The sequence below is a fragment of the Callospermophilus lateralis genome, unplaced genomic scaffold, assembly GCF_048772815.1.
Source record: "Callospermophilus lateralis isolate mCalLat2 unplaced genomic scaffold, mCalLat2.hap1 Scaffold_1167, whole genome shotgun sequence".
Lineage (NCBI taxonomy): Eukaryota > Metazoa > Chordata > Mammalia > Rodentia > Sciuridae > Callospermophilus > Callospermophilus lateralis.
Window position 1 is genome coordinate 412,765 of NW_027511969.1, and position 19,678 is coordinate 432,442.

General features: G+C 43.3%; 1 pseudogene; it reads left to right on the forward strand.

Annotated features, from left to right (window-relative positions):
- The window catches only part of LOC143390356 (AT-rich interactive domain-containing protein 1B-like), a 232,291-nt pseudogene extending 212,978 nt beyond the window's left edge, over positions 1-19,313 (forward strand).
- The last annotated feature ends 365 nt before the right edge of the window (positions 19,314-19,678 follow it).

Here is a 19,678-nt window from a genome sequence, read left to right on the forward strand (position 1 = left end):
ATATCCCGGTTTTGCCAAAATTTTATTTGTAAGCAGTCATTAATTTTTTTCCTCAAAATGCCTGTGTTAGGGGCTGTGGTTGTAACTTAGCAGTCGAGCATGCACCTAGTGCGTGTGAGGCCCTGGGTTCGAGCCTCAGCACCACATAAAAATAAATAAAATAAATCCCTGTGTTAGTAGAGATAGTCCAAAAAAAAGTAGAGATAGTCTTCCCTCATGTCCGAGAAATCTCGAGTCTCTATGTGCCAGGCATGCAGGGTGGATGGCACATAGAGCACAACCTGTGACCAGTCCAACCAAGGGCCAGGCAGGTCTGTAATCCGGCCAGAAGGTCTGTGCTTAGAGAGAGTCTTTCTAACAAGAAGTCTTCTACTCGATCCCATTTCTGCCTCCTTCACAGTGTGCCCTGTAATCTGGGTACTTGTTTCACCTCCGTTTTCTGGGCAGGGACATGTGAATAATGCTAATCATAGTGAGTCCTGAGTATTTCATTGGAAAGGAAGCAGAAACAGTAACAGCAAATGTTCTCCTTTCCAGTCAGCTCCACCCTGCCTGCCCTCAGTTCCAGTTGTGAACGCCCTGACTGTGAACTCTGAGAGGGCAGGGCTGTCACCTGCCTGTCAGTTTGCTACACTCTGTACCCAAGTGTAGAAAAGACCTGGAGTTCAGTTGGCACCTCACCCGTACCCAGTCAATATGTGAAACCAATGTCTGCCGAACATCCAGCATGTTAAGGACCATGATGCCCGATAAAGCTGGAGCCTTTAAAGTAAAATCTCAGAACTTCAGCAGCAACATTAAAGAACTCCAAACCAGAATAACTTGTGTTTTTTCGTGATAAATCTGATTTTATAATTCTAAAAACAACTGAGTTGTTAAGGGCTGTGCTTAGACACGCAGGTGTTGAGAGGGTGTTAGAATAACAGAAGGCTCATTGATACTTTGTATCATTTCTTATTTCTTTTCCTGTTAAAAAATTTCTCATTCCCCAACACTCTCAACTGTTTTCTAATTTGTTTTTTTTTTAAACAGCACAATAGTGTGCCAATTGTTGTACTAAAAATTTTATCCTGTTTTCCTTTATTTACATTTAGACTAGATAGATAGCACTGGAATAAACATTGCTCTGCCTAAAGCCTTCTTTTTATTATTTTCTTGGGATAAATGCTTAGGAAAGCAATTACCCAGTCAAAAGGTATAAATGTTTTATGACTCAAAAATGAAGTATATGCCCACATATTTTACTCAAAAATAATCTTATCAAGGATCAGTATAATTTTCACTATAAACAATGTGAAGCAACTAATTTTACTGACTGTTTTCAGTGGATATTTGTACTGTTTCTTTGTATTGTCCTTTTTTTATTGGTACATTATAACTATACATAATAGGGGATTTGTTGTTACATATCCATACATGGACATTATTGATACTATTTCAATCAATGTGCATTATTTTAAATTGTTTCTTTTATGTACATAAAAAGCTAAAACCAGCCACTTGGCAACCTTTGCTTTCTTTCTCCATTTTCCCTTGCCCACTGCCAGCTAACTCAGGATCTTTGCAAGGCCCACAGATTCCCCAGTCAACTGGCAGCAATTCCATGGCAGAGGTTTCAGGCGACCTGAAGCCACCCACCCCAGCCTCCACTCCTCATGGACAGATGACCCCAATGCAAGGTGGAAGGTATGTTCAGAGAACTATGACCCATCCAGAATCAGATTTATCTTTTGATTTTTCAGGAGCAAACTTCACCAAATGAAGAAATAGTATTTCTAGTGAGTTTTTATTTTATTTATTTTATTTTATTTTCTAGTGAATTTTTAAATGTTGATTATTATTAGCTTTTTTCATGTAATTTATTTTGGATGGTTTTGCATTGGTAAATTTCAAGATTGGTTTATTAACTCCTACTATTATCATTAAGCTTTCACTTTTTGTTTTCTTTCCATTTTTTTATTGGTACATTATTGTTGTACATAATAGTGGGATTTGTTGTTACGTATTCATACATGTACACAATGGCAACATAATTTGGCCAGTATCACTCCCCAGCACTTCACTCCTCCCTGCATACCTCCCATCCCAGTCTCTCTCCTTTACTGATTTCCCTTTAATTTACATGAGATCCCCTCCAACTTTCTTAATTTCACCCTTGGCCTTCTAAGTTTGGTTTATTTCACCAGTGGTCTCTAGTTCCATCCATTTTCCTGCAGATGACATAATTTCATTTTTCTTTGTGGTTGAATAAAACTCCATTGTTTACATATACCACATTTTACATATACCACATTTTCCCTATCTATTCATCCATTGATGGACACCTAGTCTGGTTCCATAGTTCAGGTATAAACATGGGTATGCATATATCACTGTAGTAAGATGACTTGCACCAACTTGTGAAAGTGTTTCTTTTTCATTACATCCTTGCCAGCATTTATTATTATTTGTATTTTTGATGGCTGCCATTCTGACTGATGTGAGATGAAATCTCAGTGTAGTTTTGATTTGCATTTACCTGTGCCTGATTTTAGCTTTCATTGTTTGCATCTCTTCAGAAGCAGTACAATCAGTGTGCACGACCCTTTCTCCGACGTGAGTGATTCATCATTCCCAAAACAGAACTCAATGACTCCAAACGCCCCATACCAGCAGGGCATGAGCATGCCAGACATGATGGGAAGAATGCCCTATGAACCCAACAAGGACCCCTTTGGTGGAATGAGAAAAGGTACATGCAGAGGGGCCTCTGCCCATAAGCAGGCCTAAGGACACTCTTCGCACTGCTATTCCATTGCCAACTTACCTGTCCATTCAGAACAGGTAGAAGCGTGTGCTCTCTGGGTTTGGCAGCCCCCAACTTTCCCACCCTTCTGTTTGTGGGAAATATGTTAAGCATCTTAGTGCCTTATTTTCCTCATCTAGAAATTGGGAAAGTAATAGGACCTGCCTCAGAGGCGTCATGAGGATTAATTGAGTTCCCGTTCATAAGCCTGTAGAGGAATAAGGGGTGCCTGGTAAGCAAGCACGATCAGTACTACCTAGCAGCAGTGGTGCTGTCCTGTTAGTCTGACCCAGGCACAGTGCTAGGTTCTAGGTAGGATAAATCATGCATGCCCTACCCTCAAGGAACTGACACTCCTAAGAGGGGGGAGGTTAGGCCTCAAATGGCTTATAAGATTATGATTGGTAGAAGAAAGGGGAAAAAAAAGAAAGGATAGCAAGAGGTTGGGGCAATGAAAGGGAGGGAAAGCTACTGAGATTGTGTGGTTCTGAGGGCTCTGAGATGTCAGATATCTGAGGACAAGGAAGGAGCCCCTCAGGACGTTGCTGGGCATATTTGTAGAGGTGGCAGCTGCCTGGGGCATAGTGAATGTGGGCAGGTTGAGGCATCCAGGTCAGACAGGGACAGGCCCTCCACCTTCATGGCAGATGGAAAGATTTAGTTCTTTGCCATGTAAGGGGTGTTCAATGGGGAAGTGACATGACTAGATTTTTTTGGTAAAAGTAAATTATACATAAATAACTGACCATCTCATGGTGCATGTATTGAGAGAAGTGAGTGGAGTCAGAAGTCCGTTGGGAGGGTGGGGTTGAGAGCCAAAGGCTGATGGCTGGAGGCGCTGGTAGAGGAACAGGACAGTGAGGGAAATCCAGCATCACTGTGACTGTGTCCAGGTGGTGAAGAATGGGTGGTGGGTGCAGGGTGTGACTTTGGAATCCTGAGCACAGGGACAATCTGTAGCTGTGGGACTGAGAGTCAGAGAGCGGGAGGGTTGGGCGAACCCCTGGAGGAGTCCAGGAGTGCTGGGCAGGTTTCTCCCAGGCTGCGTCCACATAAAGTCCTGGCTCTCCCCCAGCATGTCAGCCCCAAGCAGAAAACCTGGAAGTTTGCTTTTTGTCATCCTTCCAAATACAGCTGGGTCCTGTGAAATTGAGACACGATGCAAACATGAGTGAAAAACATTTCAGAAATAGTGAATGATATTTTTATGGAAGCACTTAACTCTGGGATTCCTTAATAAGGAAATCTGTGCTGTTATATTGTCTAAATAGAGAGAAACATAAACCTTGAAGCTTTATGTTTATGGTTTTCACAAGTATTATGGAAACTGCGCTGAATAAGGATAGGGCTGTAAAAAAAATCTATTTCCTGTGGATTTCCATTTAACTGTTTTAATTTGGGATTAAAGTACAAATTTTTTTAGTATTGAACTAGTGAAAGGAAAAATGAAGAATCCCCAAAATTTAAATATTGGGTATATACCATTAAACAACTGAGATTTATGATATTTCAGAAAACATAAAGCAAAGATAATTTCTACTTTTTCCTTTCAAAGGTTTCAGGGCTACTTATTCCAAGTAAACATTTTGCAGACCATACAATAATCTGTAGGCTCAGAAATTCAAAAGCTTGGTGCATGTTAAAGGTAGATATGTTTCATAGTGATACAAAAGGCTAGATATAACATTTTGTCAGTGTTTTTGTGTCCGTATCCCAGTTTTAGACTCTGAAAATATGAGAACAATATGGGGAAAAATTAGTATTGCCAGCAGCTGCGGAGACTGAAGCGAGAGGATTGCAAATTTGAAGCCAGCCTTAGCAAATTACCAAAGCCCTCAGCAAATTATTCAGACCCTGTCTCAGAATTTTAAAAAGTACTAAGGATGGAAAGTATACCTGGGTTCAATCCCTAGTATCAAAATAATAATAGTAGTAGGAGTGATAGTAGGAGTGACAGTTAATAGTACTCAATAGTATTCAAAATCTGGCCTCAAAATCTACTGTGGACCATTTCACTCTCCTATCTATCTGCTGTTAGCTAAAGTAGTATTTGTCTTGTTCCTTATACCTATAGCTTTTCATGCTTTAAAAATGAATTTGGGGGTTGGGGTAGTGATTTTGGGGTTACCTTGCCAGGCACTAGGTAGATATATAGTGTGCTTCATCAGCTATGTAGACAATGACTAGAACAATCCCTAGTATATTTCAGCTCACTTGCTGAAATTTTGGTGTCCGTATCCCACTTTTAGACTTTGAAAATATGACAATAATATGGAAAAATTTGTATTTTAATCCCAAATTAAAACAGATATATAGAAAACCACAGGAAATAGATTTTTTTTACAGCCCGATTCCTATTCAGTGCAGTTTACATTCTTTACTTGTCTCGTTCTGTAAGGGAACTTGGCAGTGAGCTGACCAGACCACTCTCAGTGGAAAACATGCTCTTTGTCATGGCTGCCACCCGGAGACAGCTGCTGTGGGAGTTGCCAACCCATGGTGTGGCAGCATGGTGAACCCAAGTGCCAGGCTTTTGCCTTATTCCTGAGGTACCGATCCTGAACAAGTGATCATGGTGTTTGTATGTGGCTTAAGTAGTTATTTTGAGTATCTGTAATATCTGAATACATAGCTCTACTTGCTTTTTGTAATGGAATAGATACACCTAATGCTCTAGAGTTGGATGGGTTAGTTCCTAATATTTTCTGTTGTGAACAGTGATGCAGTGGCTGTTGAATTCGAAGCACTTGTGACAGTGTTTCTGCAAATCTGTCCCTCACTCAGATTGTTCAAAGGACAGGAAGTTTTATTTTGTTTGTTTTGTTCCTTGACTCAGTAATCTATGATCCAAAAAACCACCCCCAAACTTAGTGGCTTCAACAGCACCACTTTGCAGTGTCTTCACTGTCTCGTGGCTGTGTTAGGCTGGCTTGCTCTTGGCTCCATATGTTGTCAGCCAGGACACTGAGGTGGCTTCCAGCATCTGACAGCTAGATTGGGAGCTCTGTGAGTGGTGTCTCCTGAGTGGCCAGTTTCTACAGAAGACTCCTGAAGCTTTGGGCTGGGGACTCCTCCACAGGAAATTTTTGCCTAACTTCTTGGTCCCCATGACATGATAGATGGGGCTCAAGGAGATAAGACTCCAAAGGGAGTTTCCAAAAGAACATGTCCCAGTTGCAAGAATTTGCTTGTACCCATTGGCCAGAGCCCCACTGGTCAATACTAATCACGTGATCCAGCTCAAAGTCACTAGGGAGGAGACTTCACAGGCCAAATATCGGCAGATGTGCTTTTTGGGGTTGTGGAAGAGTAGCCTCCCTTAGCAGGTATTGAGAACTCCGGGTACTCCCAGCATGTGTGTAAGAGAGTGGATCTCCCACCCCCACCAGGGATGATTAATATCATTCATTCTAATGTTTGCCAGACTGTGGGGAAAAGGCCTTGTGATCGTTTTGACTTGGATTTCTTTAATTATTAGTGAGCTCCCACATCTTTTCACATGTCACTTGTTGATTGTTCATTTGTTTCTCCTTTTCTTTGAATGGGTTTGTCCAGTTTTGTCTTTTTTCCTATTGGTTTTTAAGAAATTTTTTTGTGTATCTAGGAATTAAGCTATTTAATTTTAATTATGCTACTTGATATTTTTGTTTTCACATCTACAAAATGGAAAGTAATCTCAAAACTGGTTCTTCCAGGCTTGAAGTGCAATCTTCCGTCAAGTAGGAGGAAGTGCACGGTGCGTGAAGGCCTTGGTCCCGAGGCGGCTTCGGGTTCGCCTCAGTGCCAGCCAACAGATGTCTGAGCTCACAAACTTAGTCAGCGTCTGCCTCGCCCAACATAAAAGCAACCATCATAGAATGAAGAAAGTATGATGTATCAGTTAAAGTTTGCATTAGAATGTTTAATTTGCCTGAAGGCTCGTTTCTGGACTTGGTCCCATTTCCTCAGCTGAGCTGATGCAGATTTGCATGCAGGGGCTTATTGGCAGGCTACCTCTGTTAGAAATAGCCAGGGCCCAGCCCATCTGGAGCTATTCTTAACTCTGGTGATTTTCTCTGTTCTGATTTTGGAAGAGTCTGTGCATGGGTGTTCATGTTGAGGTCTTCAGGTCTTCTCCCTCACATTGGAACTCACTGTGTACACACATTTTATTGTCTTCCTCACAGCTATGCCACGAGATGTTGAGTGGCCTCTTGTATAGTTAAGACTTAGACCTCACTGGTATGGACCTGGGCCCCGAGTGGGTTGCTGGTTGCTGCATAACAGGTGAAGGTTCCTCAGGCTGGAGTCAAGGTGTCGCCAGGACTCCCTCTGAGTCAGGCTCTGGGTCCTTTTCAAATTAATTCAGGTTGTTGACAGAATTCAGTTCCTGTGGTTAAAGCCTGGTTGACCACTGGCTTGTTGACTGATCCCTGCCTCCTCTCAGCGGGGCAGTGGCTTAAGGACAACCTAAGGTCTCAGACTGGCTCCATCTCCAGCCTCTAGCCAGGGATTTGAAGGGCTACCTGGATACTCTCCTTTATGGTTAACTCACAGCTGATTAGTGACTTTAATTACACCTGTGAAATTCCTCTTAGCACCTAATACACCATAATCAGGGGCAGCATAAGCCATGCTGTTTCAAGGCTCCGTCATGTTCCAAGCAAGGCAGTCATTTAAGGTACACATTGGGGTGGCAGAGGTGTCTTTGGGGACATCTTAGGGTTCTGCCCCACCAGGACCCACCTGACTTCAGACACTGGGTTCTGTCATTAGTATTGTGGTGTGCCATGTGGACATGGGGCAGACTCCTAGAAGGAGTTAACTTGCAGATGCCTCATTTTATGCCTTTTCTTCAAATATTGCAGTGCCTTGAAGTAGCAAGCCGTTTTTGATGCAAGGCCAGATGCCCAACAGCAGCATGCAGGACGTGTACAGCCAGAGTCCCGCAGGGGCCGTGTCCAACCTGAGCATGGGTCAGCGGCAGCAGTTTCCCTATGGGGTCACTTATGACCGGAGGTGAGTATTTTTCAAAAGGAAGACGAGAAGAATCAGGAGAAATGCTGTTCTAACTTACTCTCCTGAGCCCTGGCGCTGAGCCACTTGGGGCAGCCCAGTGGCCCTTCCTGTCTAGTTGCCACTGATCCCCAGGTGAGTGTCAGCTGGCTGCCTTCAGGGACAGCCACAGCAGGACCCCAAAGAAGGACCTTGTCCCCAGGCAACCAGATGGCTTTGTACTTTTGTAAGCAAATTCATAGCATAAATAAGATATTTGGGGCTCTTCTGGCTGCTGCTAGAGGCTTCTCCTGTGAACTCAATACCCAAGGCCACTCCTCAGCACACCATGCCACACTGCTGCACCCAGCATGTACTTCCCTCTCTGAGGTGGTCACTGTCACCACAGTGAGGTGGCCCGGCTGCAGCAGGTGTGACTTCTCTGGGAGCTACCAGACTCCTGGATTTTGCAGAACCAGCTCTCTCCTCCCCACTCTGTTTCTTAAGGAAGGTCTGAGGGTTGTAGTGTCATGCTTCGGGTGTTCTGGAAAGGTCTTCCAGATGTTGCTCCTTCTGATGTTTTCACTCTTCCTTCTAAAAAGAGAGTGCACATTACTCCTTGATAAACAGTTCTGAGAATGCCCGCCACGTGGCCTACATGAGCCTCTCTAAAGGAAGCCATCTTGTCATCGAAGTGGCCAGTTAGGCCACAGGACCAGCCCAGAAGGAAGAGAGCCATTGAGATGTCAGAGAGAGGTCATCATAAACTGCCCTACAGCAGGGGCACGGGGGAGCTTTCTTTGTGATGAGAACCCTCCCCTGTGCCCCTGGTTCAATATGCCCTCCCCTTTGTGGGAGTGTTCGCTCCCTCCCATCCAGGGAAGCACTCAGGCTTTAATGTCATATTTGATCTTCAAAGGAAAAAAAGAGGAGAGACTGGAAGCAATGAAAGAGTGTGAGTGGAGTGCCACTCACAGAGCAGAGCTGGCTCTCAGGCCACTTCCTCCAGGATCTGGGGGTGCATATGCCCAGGGACCACCTGCTGAGATGGCCCCTCTCACCCTCCACACACGGGGTGCTCTTTAGTTTAATCAGAGGGAGGAAGTTGGGAAGATTGCTGTTTTACTAGGTAAGGTTTCTCCCTGACATTTTCTGCACACCGGTTCTTGAGAGTATATAGCTATGTTGTGCCCAAGTAGCAAAACACTGTCTCATAGTGGCTGAAGAATTTGTTCTTCTAGTTGTTAACCCTGGCCATATATATATGCCTCAATCAGTTGGCCATTATAATGTTTAGTGTGCCTGATCAGGATTTTCGTTTGAGTTTAAGACCCAGTTAAAACTGACTGACTGATTTTATTAACAAGATTACAAGAACATTTTCATATATTATTAGACGATTTCCAGTACATATGCTTTTCTGGTTCAACCACATGAGATTTACTTCATTAAGTTTGCTTTTCTGAAAAATGTTACTTAGATTTTTATCCATGTCAATTATATTTCTTTATTTCTAGATAATCATAGTAGTTTAAAAAAATCTGTCTTTTTTACCTGTTGATATTTAAAAATTTATTTTTTTCTTATTCCTTGATTATGTTAGGAATATATTCAATTTTGTTACTCTCTTTCTTACAAGATTCAATTTATTAATTTAAACCAACTTATTTTTCAAGAGTTCAAATCTGTTGCCCTTGAGAACATACTATTTTGTGGTATTTACAATTTCTCTGTATAGTTGCAGTTGGAAATAAATGTATTACTTATTTCCAGGTTGTGACTTAATAGGAGTACATTTCAGTCATTGTTGTTTTTTTTCCGTAGACTTTCAGGTCATAGAACTATGAAATTTTGTGACTGTATCAGCATCATTGGAATTAGGTTTGACCTTTAAAAACTTAAACATTTTTATTCAAAATGAGAAAGTAAAAAGTAGACCATTTTGCATGTGGCAGCACTTCTACCAACACTACTTGAGACCCAGGTTCCTCTGCTTCTTGCTGTCATGGTGCCTCACATGGCGTCCGTGACACTTCCTGGGTGAGCTTCAGTGGGAGGCGGAGCTTCTGCCCCAAAGGCTTGGGCAGGTGCCCACAGGTGCTGCCTGTTCAACCGGTATTTCTCTCACACCTATTAGCAACATCCCAAACCAGGAGTTTGGCAGCACTCCCGAAATGGGTGTTCCCTTCCTTCTTGCTAAAAGCTACAGCAGCTGCTGCCCAGTAAGGCTGTGGGGAACAGTGTGTGACAGAGGAACGGCAGCACCACTGGGGGTAGAGTATCCAAAATGGACTGCTCATGCTGTGCTCATCCCAAGTCCTTTGTGCATTAAGTTTCCTTTGAATGCCTTGTTCCAGGCATGAACCTTATGGGCAGCAGTATCCAGGCCAAGGTCCTCCAGCAGGACAGCCACCATATGGAGGACACCAGCCTGGCCTGTATCCCCAGAAGCCGATGAGTTGGCAAGTGGGTGTGGGGCCTTGTGTTCTCTATTCCTCTTTGAGAATCTGAAACTCAACTTGTGTTACTTCTGAAGATTTTTAGGAATTATAACCAAAATTATTAGCATTTATTGAACATTCAGGATGTATTTAATACTAAAAAGTACTTCTGGAATTTGGGAGTCAGTAATTAAACATAGCTCTTATTATATAATATTGTGAAATAAATATTACATGTTAAATGAAGTTAAATACATTAATTCTTACAAACGATGACAAGACCAATGGAGAGTGAGGTGTGTTGTGAAGAGGTTCCATAGTGTACAGTTGGCTTCTTGTCTGTAGGTTCCAAATCCATGGATTCAGCCAGCCACAGACCAAAAATGTTTGAAAGTATCTTTAAAAAAATTGTATCTGTACAGAACATGTACATGCTTCTTTCTCATTATTCCCCAAACAATAGAGATAGCAATTTATAAAGCATTCATTAAAATTGTATAGGTATTAGAAATAATCTAAAGATGAATTAAAGTATACAGGAGGCAGTACATAGGTTATTTGCAAAGACTGCACCGTATTCAGACTTGAGTGTTCTTGGATTTTGGTGTCCACAGGGGTCATGGAACCAATCCCCTGCAGATACCATGGGACAACTGTATACTCTTGTGTCAAAAGCTGTTGTAAAACAGAAATTTGTCAGTGTTTTGAAGAATATATAGAAAAGGAAACTCAAAATGTTATATAGTAAAAGTTAATTTGTCTTTAAAAAACTAAGATATTAATGCCCCATAATCAAGTTGGCGGTGGCCATTGCTATTTAGCTGTACAAACCCCATGCAGCTGTCAGAGTTGATGCTAAGGCTTGGGCCTCTGGGTGGCTTTTCAAAAACATAGGACCTCGCTATTTCTAAACAACCTTTCAGATGAAAGACCTCTTGCATAATAGAGGATTTTTTAAAAAAATTTTATCACAAAGTAGCTTTTAAACATTTAGGGTTTTTTGGAGAGATATATGTAATAATAATAGAATATATATGTGTGTGTATTTTATATATGCGTGCACACACACACACATACATACAGTGACTTGTATTATTGAGCCATCTGATCTTAAACAGTTTTCAGGTAAAACAAGTACTAATTAAAATCTCAGCATCTCACTCCCTCCCAACCAGAGATTCCCACCCACCCTGACTAGCACTGGTCCCCAGAGTTCCCAGCTTAGTGACAGGTACTGCTGGGGCTGGACACTGGGTGACATGATGTCACAGCCTGGGGAGCTGAATTCTGTCTGGAGACTTTTCTGTAAGACATCTCTTTGGCCCTGGAACTTCTAGTGGCCCTGGGCTCCTCAGTGCTCTCCTGTGGGCCAGCCTTTTGTTTCTCAGTGTGGCTTCAAGCCCCACCCAGCACCCGCCTGTGTGCTGAGGCTGCACTGTCACCATGCTTCAAGGAGAGGAGGCTTTTGTTTCTGCCACAGAAAATTTCCAACGTGTAAAAACAAACTTTGGAAACCCTCTTTGGAGTGTGTGACACAAGGCATTATGTGACATGGAAACAGCCCCAAATTGTTAGTTCTCATTATGTAGGAGCTTCCCATGTTCATCTTGAAATGAACATTACCACCAGGTAATAACTATTTTGCATAATTTGAGCTTGGGTGATTATACCTCTAAGAGCACACCAGCATGATTTGACTTTATATAAATTTCAGAATTAAAAATGCCACATGGATGCACTTGGATGCACTCCAGCCAAGTGCCACAAGGGAGACATGTATAACATGCAGTATGGCAATCAGCAGCAAGAGATGTACAACCAGTATGGAAGTTCTTACTCTGGCCCGGACCGGAGGCCCCTTCAGGGCCAGTATCCATACCCCTACAACAGAGAGAGAATGCAGGGCCCAGGCCAGATGCAGCCCCACGGAATCCCACTTCAGATGCTGGGCGGCCCCATGCAGGCATCCTCCGGTGAAGGGCCTCAGCAGAACATATGGGCAGCATGTAATGATATGCCTTACCCCTACCCAAACAGGCAGGGCCCCAGCGGCCCTGCACAGGCTCCCCCTTATCCAGGCATGAGCTGCACGGATGACTTGATGGTACTTGATCAGAGGATAAATCACAAGAGCCAGTGGCCTTCTCACGTCAGCCAATGCCAGCCTTATATGTCATCTTCGCCTCCATGCAGCCCATCACGCGCCCACCTCAGTCATCCTACCAGACACCACCATCACTGCCAAACCATATCTCCAGGGCGCCCAGCCCGGCTTCCTTCCAGCGCTTTCTGGAGAATCACATGTCTCTAAGCAAGTCCCCCTTTCTGCCCACCATGAAGATGCAGAAGGTCATGCCTACAGTCCCCACGTCCCAGGTCACTGGGCCACCCCCCCCAGCCACCCCCAATCAGAAGGGAGATCACCCTTCCTCCTGGCTCAGTGGAAGCATCACAACCAGTCCTGAAGCAAAGGCGAAAGATTACCTCCAAAGATATTGGTAAGAATTACAGAGATTTGTTCTGGAAATGAATTTCAGTTGAAGTCTAGAATTTTTTTTTCCACATTGTTTTTATGAGTGCATTATAGTTGAACATAATGGTGGGATTATTGCTACATATTCATATATGCACTCAATATAATCATATAATTTGGCCTAGAATTTTAATTTTAATTGATGTAATTTTTGTTGATATTAGTAAGATAAGTTTTCTTTAAAATATTTTTGTTTTAGGTGGACACAGTATCTTTATTATTTATTTTTATGTGGTGCTGAGGATCGAACCCAGTGCCTCGCACATGCCAGGCCAGCGCACAACCACTTGAGCCACAATCCCCAGCCTCATAAGATAAGTACTTATGAGTGCAAATTATCAGAATGCTTTTATGTAAGAGCAATAGTTGGAAACCATACAAATTAAGATGTTGCTGGAGAAGAACTTGAGTTGATGTCGTATTTTTAGGTGTGAATGTTGTGTGGAGATTAGAGCTTCAAATAGGAGGTCAGGGGCTGAAGTTGTGACTCAGTGGCAGAGTGCATGCCTTGCACATGTGAGCAAGGCACTGGGTTTGATCCTCAGCACCACATAAAAATAAACCTTAAAAAATAAAGATTTTTATAAATATAATATTTATTTAATAAGAGGTCAGGGAATCCTCAGTAAGTCTATACTGTGTTTCAGGCTTAAGGATTTGACATTAACCAAACCACTTAATCCCTACATCATGTGCTAACAAACCCCACTGTGAGGTCATGGAAATGCTAAGGGTGACCCTGAGAATTTGAAGGCATGCCACTCTGATTTGGTAACAACACTGTGAATTGCCATGGGAAAAAGTGGAGATTTGGCCGGCATCCGTAGATATGGTACCTGGAGCCGGCTGCTGTGTGCTCCGTGGATTTGACATAATCTGCCCAGCACTGGCAAATGTGGCCCAGGGAGCTACTTCAGTTGAAGCGGATGTCACTTGTTCAGCCTTCAAGAGAGTGTAAATGCTCATTAGAGATCTGGAATGTCTGGGAGTACACAGTTTTTTTGCATTTACTTAACACAAGGGAAATAATAGATGTTGGTTGAATAAGAAAAAAATTTCAGAATCACTTGACTTAAATTATTTGTAGCAATTAGAAAATTGAAGATTCTAAATTAATGCATTAAAGATGTTTTTAGTCACGGACATGAAGAAGATATATATGTAGAGAGAAAAAAGTAAGGCATTTTGATATCTAAGGGCATCACATGGGGAGAGAAAATACAGACACTTTCACACCATTTTTTATATAGAAATATATATAAAAACAATGTGTACATATGTATGTTTAAATAAATATTTATTATTGTTTAACAATTCTTAGTATATGTTATATAAGTACTTGTCTGAAGCCTAGGGAAAAATGTTATTTATTTTTTTTTTTGGATAACAGGGATTGAACCCAGGGGGCTATACCAGCTATATCCCCTGTCCTGGTGGTTTGTTGGTTTGTTTGTTTTTGGTTTGGGGGGGTTGTGTTTTTGTGTGTGTGTGTGTGTGTGTGTTTGTTTGTGTGTGTGTGTGTGTGTGTGTGTGAGAGAGAGAGAGAGAGAGAAAGAGACACACAGACAGACATGGTATTGCTGAGTTGCTTTGGGCCTTGCTAAGTGGCTGAGGCTATCCTTAGAACTCATGACCCTCCTGTCTCAGCTTCCTGAGTTGCTTGTTCCTTATTAAAAAAAAAGTTTGACTTTTCTAATGTAAAAATACTATATGACTATCTATCTTAGAAAGTTTGAAAAATAGAATTAAAATAAAGGAGGAGGGTTGGGGTTGTAGCTCAGTGGTAGTAGTACGCTCTTGCCTAGCACATGTGAGGCACTGAGTTCACTCTTCGGCACTGCATAAAAATAAAGGTATTTTGTCCATCTACAGCTTAAAACATTTTTTAAAATAAAACAAAGGAGGAACGAGTTCAGTGCCCTCCCCCATGACACAGTACTATGGGTGCCCAGAAACCCCCTCCTACCCTCCTAGCTTTGGCTCAGGCACATCAAGTAGAACAGGTCTCCTCCTCAGTCCTGGTCTCCCACCATGCTCTCCTGCAGGGCCTCCTGAGCAGCTCCCATTGAAAAGTAATGGGTCCATTCCAGCCCCATCATAGGCAAATCTTATAATTCTTTATCTAATCACTTTATTTCTTCAGGAACAGGAATAAGGAAAACAAGAAAAAATACAGCCCTTTTATTTCCCATTCCTTGGTTCAGACCACACTCTGAAATCTAACCATCATAGTGCTTATATTTGTCAGCAGCATGTTCTTGAGCAGGAGCTCAAAAATAGAAGAAGACAGCATGGGGATATCAAGACTTTGTATCTGAGGATGTGCCATTTGGGATTTAAATTTTCCTTTTGTGTCCTGCATACTTACCAGCCTTCCAGAGACATTTGTGAGTGAAGAATGCAAAAGAAGACAGGAGCACTTCCGGGCCCATTCTTACTAGAAACCAATGCATCCTTACAGACTGTTAGGTGGTAAAATACCCGAGATGAGAAAGGACCCTGTGCCTAGCCCAGCCATCTCGGCTAGCAGTGGTCCGTGTTTCACCAGCAAAACAACAAAAAGATCTTAGACAACAGACGTTTCTTAGCAAAACTTGTCACCTCCATTTAATCTTAGAAGAGGGGCATGTTCGGCTCTCAGAGCATCTGTTTAACCCTGTGCTCCACTTCTTTCCTCTCATTCTTTTGTTACTTTCTGCCCTTTCATTCATAGAGTTCATTTTACTGATATCCTTATTCTTTCCTGTTTTCAGTTACCCCTGAGGCATGGCATGTGATGATGTCCCTTAAATCAGGGCTTTTGGCTGAAAGTACTTGGGCTCTGGACACTATCAACATCCTTCTCTATGATGACAGCACGGTTGCTACTTTCAATCTCTCCCAGGTGAGCAAGCTGGCACCAGACTAGCCAGTGGCCAGATTAAAGTGTTAGGAAATGAAATCCAGTCGTGCAACACACCTGATCTGATGCCCAGGTTGATTGGTAGTGATCAGCTAACCTCTCTAATCATTGTAGTCATAAATCGACATTGATCAGTATGTAGCTGCCTGAGAATGTGATCTGCGGTGATACTCATTTCAGTCAGGTGACACATACACATACCTGTGCTTCTCAGGAAAACAGTGACTGTGGGTGGGGGGTGTGGCCAAGTTAAATCTTTAGATGAATGTTAGCAGGCCAAAGGGAATATTAGTCAAAATGTAACATAAAGTTAAGAGTGAATCAGGGTTGGAAAAATGGTTAGTTCCAATGGAACATTGCCCTACTTTTCAGGGGGATGTGATGTCTTTCAGTTAATTAAAAACAAATAGGGGCTGAGATTGTGGCTCAGTAGTAGAGCGCTTGCCTAGGGGGCCTGGATTCAATTTTCAGCACCAAACATATATAAATGAATAAAATAAAGGCTCATCAAAACATATATAACAACAAATGGTATGCTACAGAAAATGTATGAAGTATATAGAAGTAGAGAGGAGGTCAGTGAACCTCACCACCCCACCCTACCTCCAGCTGGAAATTTCCTGGTCTTGTGGCCAAACCTCTGTCTAGGTCTACGCCTTTATTCTGCCTCTTCCCAGGTTATTCTGAAGCAGTTATTTCACCTTTAAGAATGAGCCTCGCCAGCAGGTGCGCTGCTAGTAGCTGGGCGGAAGGCAGCTGGATGGGGGGAGCTCAGGATGGGCCCTTCTCCCTGGAGCACATGAGCAATGCTCTGCTTTCTGTTAAAAACAGAGCACTTTCCTTGCTTCCACTGAAATAAGACCATCCTCTCCCACCTCCCCTTTCTTCTTTCATATATTCCTCAGTGTAATGTGCCCCAGAAGGGTGATTTTCAGTTGATAGAAAGCAGATTAATAAGGTCTTAAATGTCACACAAAGTCTCTTTTAAAAGAAAATAAATATTTTAAAATGTATCTGGCCTTCACTAGAGTAATTAACTTTCATCCTTATAATAGGTGAACTGTGCTGGTCACATGTTCTCACACTCAGGATCATTTTTTTAACTTCCCCTTTTCCCCAGGGGAAAAGTATGCTTCAGTTATCCAGACTCCTACCTGGAAACGGTTTCTTTGGGACCCTGAAAGCAAGTACTGTGCCAGAGTCGGTGCTTCTCACTTTCCAAAAGACACTGCTGGTAAACAGGACAGTGTGGTGATGCCGGTGTCTGTCATGAGAAAACACTTTTTATGACCTATTTCTTGAAGGGCCCTTATCTGGCAGCTTGCTCTTGCAATTGGTGGCTCTCTCCTAGTGGCTTTTGTCTTTCAGCTTGAGCTGTGACTAACTGAAATGTAAAATTGCATTTTAGGAAACATTTTAATTCATTTATCAAAGACTAAATTGATTTGTTTCTAATTTTCAGTGTTTATGAGCTACCACATAGTTGAAATTATCTTCTCTAAAGAATATATAGTGAATATAAATTAGGGTAACCTATGGCACCTGAGACAAAAATAACCATAAAAACCTAAGAATAATAACCATAAAAATCCCAGCAAGCAAGTCTCAGATAAATAACAGAAGAGAACGAGTCACTTTGGGTGAAAGAGTCTATAACATCCACATTCCTACTCTTCTAATAATGAGTGTGCTGTATCTAAACCAGGTGGATAAAGAAGAGCCGAGCCCTCCCTCATTGATGACATTAGCAATGTGGAGCAAGAAGTCAGGTTCAGGTTGGGGGAGTTGAAAGTCAGCAGCAACGGGAGGCGTGCCTGTGTTGGCTGAGTTCATGATGTGGGCTTTGGGAAGTTCACCTAGCACACATGTGGTCCTACCCAGCCAGAAAGGTGGTCCCAGGGTGATGTCATGACTGTATCTCTTCTCTCTCCTCTCCTGTAGTTGTCTGGATTTCTTGAACTTTTAGTAGAATACTTTAGAAAATGCCTGATTGACATTTTTGGAATTCTCATGGAGTATGAAGTGGGAGACCCCAGCCAGAAAGCACTCTGTCACAGTGCAGTAAAGGGAGAGGACAGCCAGTCCCTGGTAGAAGATTCTGGGAAAGAGGAAGAAGACACTGAGGGTCTCGAGGAGGAGGAGGAGGATGAGGAGGAAGAGGAGGAAGACATCGAAAAGGTGGAGTCGAGGCAAAGAGCAGTGCCACCCTCACTGCCCCAGACACCACTACAGCCCCCAAAGAGAAGCCCAGACAGGCCAGTAAGTTTGACAAGCTGCCCATAAAGATTGTCAAGAAGAACAACCTGTTTGTGGTGGACCGCTCTGACCGGCTGGGCCGCGCAGGAGTTCAGCAGCGGGCTTCTGCACTGGCAGCTGGGGGGCGGTGACACCACGGAGCACATCCAGACCCATTTTGAGAGTAAGATGGAGATTCCTCCTCGCAGGCGCCCACCTCCCCCTTTAAGCTCCACAGGTAGAAAGAAAGAGCCAGAAGGAAAAGGTGATTCTGAAGAGCAGCCAGAGAAAAGCATCATAGCCACCATCGATGATGTCCTGTCTGCTCGGCTGGGGGCCTTGCTCGAAGAAGCAAACCCTGGACCCCAGACGGAAAGCAGCAAGTTTCCCTTTGGTATACAGCAGGCCAAAAGCCACCGGAACATCAGGCTGCTGGAAGATGAGCCCAGGAGCCGGGACGAGACCCCGCTGTGCACCATCGCACACTGGCAAGACTCGCTGGCCAGGCGCTGCATCTGCGTGTCCAACATCGTGCGCAGCTTGTCTTTCGTGCCTGGCAACAACGCAGAGATGTCCAAACATCCGGGCTTGGTGCTGATCCTGGGGAAGCTGATTCTTCTTCACCACGAGCATCCAGAGACAAAACGAGTGCCGCAGACCTACGAGAAGGACGAGGACGAGGACAAGGGGGTGGCCTGCAGCAAAGATGAGTGGTGGTGGGACTGCCTGGAGGTCTTGCGGGACAACACACTGGTCACATTGGCCAACATCTCGGGGCAGCTAGACTTGTCCGCTTACACGGAAAGCATCTGCTTGCCGATCCTGGATGGCTTGCTGCACTGGATGGTGTGCCCATCCGCAGAGGCGCAAGACCCCTTTCCCACAGTGGGACCCAACTCGGTCCTGTCGCCTCAAAGACTTGTGCTGGAGACCCTCTGTAAGCTCAGCATCCAGGACAACAACGTGGACCTCATCTTGGCCATGCCTCCATTTAGTCATCAGGAGAAATTCTATGCTACGTTAGTTAGGTACATTGGGGATCGCAAAAAACCAGTCTGTCGAGAAATGTCCATGGCGCTTTTATCGAACCTTGCCCAGGGGGATGCGCTAGCAGCAAGGGCAATAGCTGTGCAGAAGGGAAGCATTGGGAACTTGATAAGCTTCCTGGAGGACGGGGTCACAATGGCGCAGTACCAGCAGAGCCAGCATAACCTCATACACATGAAGCCCCCACCTCTGGAACCACCTAGCGTAGACATGATGTGCAGGGCGGCCAAGGCTTTACTGGCCATGGCCAGAGTGGATGAGAACCGCTCGGAATTCCTTTTGCACGAGGCTCGGTTGCTGGATATCTCGATATCAGCTGTCCTGAACTCTCTGGTTGCATCTGTCATCTGTGATGTACTATTTCAGATTGGGCAGTTATGACATAGTGAGAAGGCAAGCATGTGTGTGTGAAGATTAGAGCGTCACATATAACTGGCTGTTTTCTGTTCTTGTTTATCCAGTGTAGGAAGAAGGAAAAGAAAATCTTTGCTCCTCTGCCCCGTTCACTATTTACCAATTGGGAATTAAATAATTAATTTGAAAAGTTATTAAATTAATATTTGCTGTCTGTGTTTATAAGTACATCCTTTGGGGTTTTTTATTTCTTTTTCTTTTTTTTTAACCAAAGTTGCTGTCTAGTGCATTCAAAGGTCACATTTTGTTTTTCACAGATTCTCTCTTTAATGTTCTTTTTTCCATGTTGTATTGCGTTTTGGGGGAAGCAAATTGAATTTAAAGAAAAAAGTTTCGGCAAAAGCTGC